This window comes from Fukomys damarensis, unplaced genomic scaffold, assembly GCF_012274545.1.
Source record: "Fukomys damarensis isolate Sample0158 unplaced genomic scaffold, DMR_v1.0_HiC HiC_scaffold_26, whole genome shotgun sequence".
In the NCBI taxonomy this organism is placed as follows: domain Eukaryota; kingdom Metazoa; phylum Chordata; class Mammalia; order Rodentia; family Bathyergidae; genus Fukomys; species Fukomys damarensis.
The window spans coordinates 10,836,069-10,843,025 of NW_022900938.1; the positions used below are offsets into that span (position 1 = coordinate 10,836,069).

At 37.1% G+C, this 6,957-nt stretch overlaps 1 non-coding gene across 1 annotated transcript; it reads left to right on the forward strand.

Annotated features, from left to right (window-relative positions):
- The first annotated feature begins 1,655 nt into the window (after positions 1–1,655).
- Positions 1,656–1,803, forward strand: LOC117283469. Its single transcript, XR_004514445.1, has one exon. It is a non-coding gene; the product is annotated as a U4 spliceosomal RNA (small nuclear RNA).
- The last annotated feature ends 5,154 nt before the right edge of the window (positions 1,804–6,957 follow it).

Genomic DNA, 6,957 nt, shown 5'->3' on the forward strand with positions numbered 1-6,957 from the left:
GCTTAGCATCAAGGCAAAGTCCTCCATTATTCCAACCAGTGTCCTAGAGCCCATGGCAATGTCTCATGCTTGTCCGTATTGAAGATCTTCACCTGGAAAGCCCAAAGGCCAGCGATAGAAGCCAGAAAACCTATGCCAACAAACATTACAGCCAGGAAGCGATGCTCACAGTGAAGATCAGAGCTACCCGGATGAAACGAGCAGCCATCCCAGCAACAGCAAGGCCCCAAGCTCCTCCTCCAATGGGAACAGCCTAGTTGGCATCAGGAAAACCAACAGCAGCAAGCTTCTCCTAGAAAATCAACAAGCCAAGATCATCCCCTCCAGTTCTCTTTTTATGGCTATTGGTTAACAATCCTCAGGTGGATCCTCCATGCCCAGACCACACTGATTCAGTTCAACTGGGCGTTACAAATCCACCATTAGTCAATCCACTACAGGGGGCATCTAGATATAAACCATAACAATACAATCCAAGGTGTGTGGTATCCAACTACACAGATCATGAACAGAGGACAACAAGTTTCTGAGCTGGTCAGACTGGAGCTGACAAGATTCACAGTAGAACAAGCATGATCATTAACTTTCAACTCACTAAGTACAAAATATACATCCAGTAATGCAGGGATGGTGTAAACCCTTGTTTGGCTTGCTCTCTGAGTGGTTTTCTCTTTGCATGTCTGTGTTCTCATTCAGTCGGTCTTCAAGCCTACACTCAGTGGGGTCCAGGATCCGCTCGCACTCTGAAGAGATTGATTCTCCCCCTGCTCGCCCATCTCCCACTTTGCTTGAGTCGGACCCCTATCTTGAGAACATTTTCTTAAATCCTGAGAGTCGACTATATAGCTGCTATGTAGCTGAGCCACTGCTGCCATTTCTAAAATAGATCAAAAGACAGTAGTTTTAAAATGGTAAGCTTTTTACAAATATTCATTACCTGAGTGACATCTACGTTCAATTTGAAGATCCATCACTGAACAGCCACATGACTATTTAAATCTCATCTTTTTTTTTTAACAAATAAACTCCAGCACTCTTAAGCCTCGGTTTCATCTGTAAATGGTTTGTGAAAAGTAAATGAAGTTTTTCAAACAAAACATTCAGCATAGCACTGTATCCATGTGAGCACTCAATGTTAGTAGTATTAAGTGCAATTATACAGTTTGCCTTACCTTCATTATAGTATACTAACTAGATATCGTAGTCAGTGTGGTCAAACTGATATGAGCACGTTGTCAGAGTCCAAGCTTACAGGAAGGACTGGGGAGCTGAAAGACAATTGACAGGACTCTACCTTTCCTCAGAAAGACCCCAGCTTCAGCTTCCTCATGTCTAGATTGGGGAGCATCTTGTTTCTCACATTCCCCGATGCCTGTCCTCCAAGCAAAGCATACAATTGTTTTTCCTCTTTCTTCATAGAAACTGACCTCGAGTCAAGATAGATGCATTATTCAAGAAAATATTTTAAGAAGAGTGGGGAAAAAATAGCTTTAGGTTTTCTGCACTGTATTTGGTAATGTTTAGATGTGTCCTTTCAGGAAAAAAATGAAATTTCATTTTAAAAATGAGAGGTTAGCCATAGTTCTGAGTGGTACTTAATAATGATGACTATACTAAACATAAAAATGGGTTTTTGTTTATTTATAGCAAATTTTAGCTTTGCCCTGGGCCAGTATTGTAGCCAATGAGGTTTATCTGAGGTGTAATTATTGCTAACCCAAAACTTAACTGGAGCCAACTTTAATGAGAATTTAAAGATGCAATCCAAGCCCAGATTTTCATGTTTTATCAGTTTTAACAAATAGAAGGCTCTCTGTCAAGTAAATAAGAATGTATATATAAAAACACTTTTTGTTGTAGAAAATTTCAAAATATATATGAGGGCAGAAAGTATAATAATGAACAATACATTACCCATTCTGAATAACCACTAACTCAATCATGTTATAATTATACCACAAAAAATTAATAGAAATTCTTACTACTAGAAAATTCCTAAACAATGTTTATAGCTTTCTAAATGTCATACATTTACAGTTTGTTTGAAATAGGATCCTAAAGAGTTTATACATTTTAGCTATTGTATCTCCTTTTTCCGGTACCTTGGATTGAACTCAAGACCCTGCATTAACAAGGCAGGTACAGCATCACTGAGCTAAATCCTTGGCCCTATCTCATATTTTCTCACCCTCTCTCTCTCTCTATCTCCTGTACTTTCTCCTTTCTTTTATTAAAAGTTATTTATTAAATAAACTAGGTACTTCTTGAAGAATTTACCAGTTTGGATTTTGAATGTCACTTATCACCATTTTACTTTTATTTAAGACACTAGAATCACTTTCACTGCACTCTCTCCAAAAGACAATGTTAAATGGAGAAATGTTTCTAATTTCAGTCAGGTGTATGACTATGCATTCAAGTTTCTATGCATTTCTTAATGTATATATAGAATAGGCCTCCTCAAACTCACAAGCCAAAGAGCAAAACTTCTACTAATATTCAAATTACAATAATTTGGAGTCACTATAATCTAAATGCAAGAATTCACTCATCCTACAATGTCTCCCAGATGTTTCAGAGTCCTTGAAAATTCTTCCCTTGTACATAAAAAGTGGAGTCACTTGGGGTCATGTGTCCCTGCTTCTCCTGTCCCCTTTTTCCAACATCTGCAGCGCTGGTGACCTCCCTAAAAATGTTGCTGCTCCCACCATGCTGTTCTCCAAATGTTTACAAGCGTTGGCTGATGGGTACGAGTCAATTTTCTCTTCCCTGTGGCTCAGTCTCCTAAAATGCACCAGCACTTCAGAGACCAAGCACAATTCGAACAAGATCTTACTGAACATTCTATTGTGAAGGAAGCCAGAGAAACGTAAAGAAACTGAAATTGTAACCACGTGTGATTCCTCTCAGAACATTCAAACTGAATTATGTCCTTAGATTTCTTTAAAGGTATTCCCTGTTTACCTATCAGTCTACTTTTAATAGGTTTCACCCCTACCTCACACCACACACAAAAATTAATTTAACATGTCTCATACATCTAAAATTAACAGCCAAAAATAGCAAGATTTTAAAAGAAAATATGGAATATCTCTGCAAGTATGGAATAAGCAGACTTCTTAAAGAGGGCATTAAAATTTTTGAAAGAAAGCTAATTATACTTTGTTAAAGTCAAAAATTTCTACTCAATTAAAAATATCAATGAAAAAATAAAAACATCTGACACAAACTGGAATAAACATGAGCCAGGTATCTTGCAAAGAAATTCATTTAAAATACATAAGTAACTCCTAAAAGGCAACAACAGAAAGTTAACCAACTCAATTTTTAATAAGCAAAGCCTTAACACACCTTTTACAAAGAAAGATGTATGAATAACCAAAAACTATACAAAAAGCCACTTGATATATCATAAGTCACTAGAGGAGTATAAATTAAAACCACGACAAAAGTTCTCATCGTCCATAATGCCTCAAATTTGAAAGATCTAAAATACAACTCTTTATGAAGATGTACAGCAAATAACACTCAGGCTTTTCTGAGTGATACTGTAAAATTGTCAAAAACTTTGAGAAAATAGGCAACTACAATAATGTCAACTACATAACTACCCAAACTATCTAGCAATTATCTTGTAGGTTTGTATCAAATAGAAGTGAAAACATACCATTATAATAACACAAGATAATTTCATAGCAACTTTATTCAGTAGAGACTTAAACTGTACTACAGAAACATCCTAAAAGCTCATCAACAGGTAAATAAGTTTTTAGATTGTGGTACATTCATACATTGTAGTATTACTCAGCAATAAAAAAGGGACACATATTACTGATATGACAATAAGGTAGATTAACTGCAAAATCATTATGCTGAATTTAAAAAAAGAATCCCAGGAATACGCACTGTATTGTTGCTGTGAAGTGTGACGTGAATGTGATCAAGGTATCAGAAGAATGGCTGCTTGAGAGGTTAGCAGAAAACACGCTGACTGGAGACAGGAGGATATTTTCTGAGGTGATAAAATGGTCTACTTCAAACTTGATCTTTTGAAATCTGTGTATTTCATTGTTACAGAAATTGTAACTCAATAGAAAGACTCTTTTTTACAGGAAAGTACATCTCAGACAGAATGGAAGTCATTATAATGAGTAGACACTGTGTAAAATGAATGCAGTCCCTAGTTTCATTTATGAAGCTCAAGTCTACTTAGATGTAGCATAAATATGTCTATAACACAAGTACCGGTCATCGTGGCTTAACCGCTAGAGGGAAAAACGATGCTGTCATCTAAATGCTCCCTGTTCATTCTTTATATTCACAATTCAAAGTACGCGGCTCGGCGGGATGTGTAACAGCGGTAAATTTTCCCAGGAGGGCTGTGCCTTTTCACTCGATGGGAAATTTACACGTGAACATAATGATCCACCTGGACAGAATGGATAACGTGGTTTTAAATAATACTGTGAGTAAGAGCATCAGTAGTGCTACACACCATGAGCATTGCCAAGTTCAGCCCAAGTCTGTTTCTACACACTCTTGGCATTCTGACCTTCCCTGAGAGTTCCGTCTCATTTCCTATTTACTTGTGAGCCACAGTTTGCCTTAGTAAACAAAGTATTTCAAGTGAAAAGAGCACATTCAATTCTGGACATACTTAGAAATGCAGTGTTTTATTAAGATACGCAGTCAGCCTGAAGTGTATCATCTGAGTCCACACTTAAGGAATTACCCCAGTACAAACATTTCCCCTGGTCCTAGAACACGAACAGAGACCACAAGGCTCTAAATGATCCTTCTAACGTATTAGAACCACTGGGAAAGAGTGTGACAGATAGTCTCAGCTGTGCATGGAGGGACAGCTTGCAACCAGCTGTCCTGAGAATTTCCATAGTCTCTGCTTTTCTGTTGTTGATTTCATAACCTAATTTCCATTTGTCTCAATGTGCTGGCCACCAGAGTGACTATCCATCTTCAATAGATTAACCACAAGATGGCTTTAACAGTACAATGCAAATGCTTTGTCTAAGCAGTTAATGTAAGCAGATTAGTGAGACAGGAAACTTGTTTTCTCATATTACATAATAATTGTTTCATCAAAGCTCTGTAAAGAACCTCAGTTGTTCTAAAATCAATTCTAACATATTCTTCAAATCGAACAAAAATAACTGCATCTCTACACACAGAAGAAAGCCATGTAAAGCAAAGAAATATTTTCCCAAAGCAACAAGTTGAAAGACATGGGTGACACTGACTAAAATATTTGGTCAACAATTTACAGTATGTTATCATCAGAACTCTTAACTTTTTAGGCTAAAATACCTATGTCTTTGAATAATTTCAAGCTTTTCCTGCAAATTGTGTATACTTCCTATATATTCATTTCATGATAAGGATTTTGGATCCAGAAATAAACTTCGCCTGGAAAGGAAATTCAAGTTTTCATGTCTTCCTTTGCTGTGTCTTAAAAAAAAAAAATGCTTTTGGTTTGTTTATCTTTTTCATTTGTTTTTGGTTTTGTTTATTTTTGTTTTTGTTTGGTTTGTTTTATTCTTTTAACTTCACCTCATCAGTGTTTGGCAGGAAGAAAAATAGGAAAAATTGATACCATATTTTTTGTTAGTATACCCAGTTTCTGAAAAATAAATTTTCTTCTGAAGAACACTTGGTTCTCTGTTGAGGAGTTTTCTATTTAGCAGAAAACGTCACTTTTTGTTCGAACATCAAAACTTTACATCAGCTGACAAAACACAGAGAGAAAAGGAAAGAAATCTCTGTTGTGCTTGTTCTGGCTGTTTTACCTTTTTCAACAAGTGGTGACTTCCGGTATATCAGGAGGATAAGGAGCACACTTTTCTCATTTTGAACACTGCCTCTGGAAGACAGTGTGGTTTACTGGAAAGAACAGGGCTTTGAAATTAAGAGGGAAATTCTGTTTCTCCCGATTCAACTACGTGCTTTGAGCAGAGTGTAGGACGCCCCCAGACTGTGGGCCTCATGTGTGAGTCATCACCACACTTTTCAGGCTGCTCCAGTAAGGAAACTCCAACGAATAATAATTCTATGCAGTAGCTGCTTCTGACAATTATATTTGTATTTGTGGTCTTCCAATGATTTTGTTTTTTAACTATAAATTTTCAGAATTTTTTAAGCCTTCACTTCAAACAATTGCAAATTGTTACTGAAACAATCAGTATTTTTGTCATCATATTTGGGATTCTTCCGCCTTGCTTGGATGGATATCTGGCTAAAACAGAATCGATCATCCTAACTCTGAATCAAAAAACATTTGTATTTAAAATTTCAAGTACCATGGAATAGAAAAATTTAAGCTATAAAAATCATGAAATAAGGGCCCTATAATAAAAACAAAAACTCTCTCGATTGATGGATTAAGATCAGGAATAACCTAGAAAGACTTAGTTTATTCTTCAAATGACTTTTTCTTTTGTTGTTGTGTAACAAAGATTTAAAATAAGCTTTGGAAACTTATGGAAGTGCTCAACTTCTCTCTGAATGACTTCTTCAGTCTAGATTGTAAGAATATAATTTGCTGAGCACATAGTAACTAAATTTCAGCCAGACTTCATACTGTGACTTTTATCAAGCAAACACGATGCGGCAGAAGGTGAGGCAGCCTGCTCCAAAAGCCCTAGATTGTACAGAGTCTACCACAGCTTCTTCACAGGTGCTGCAGAGTGTATTTCTGTGCAGCAATGACCACTGCGGTCTGCTGTGAACACACACTGACAGCGTGTCTCTAGGTCGGGTCCCTGGAGCCCCGTTTTCGTGCCCCCCCCTGGCTCCCACTGCTCTCCCTGTCTCCATAGCTACCATGATATTGATTGTGACATACACAAACTTTTACGATTCCTCAGATCAGCGACTTAGGCCAACATATTTTCCCCCTGGACCCTACCCTTATAAGGATAGAGACTCCACATTCCACTCATGTAA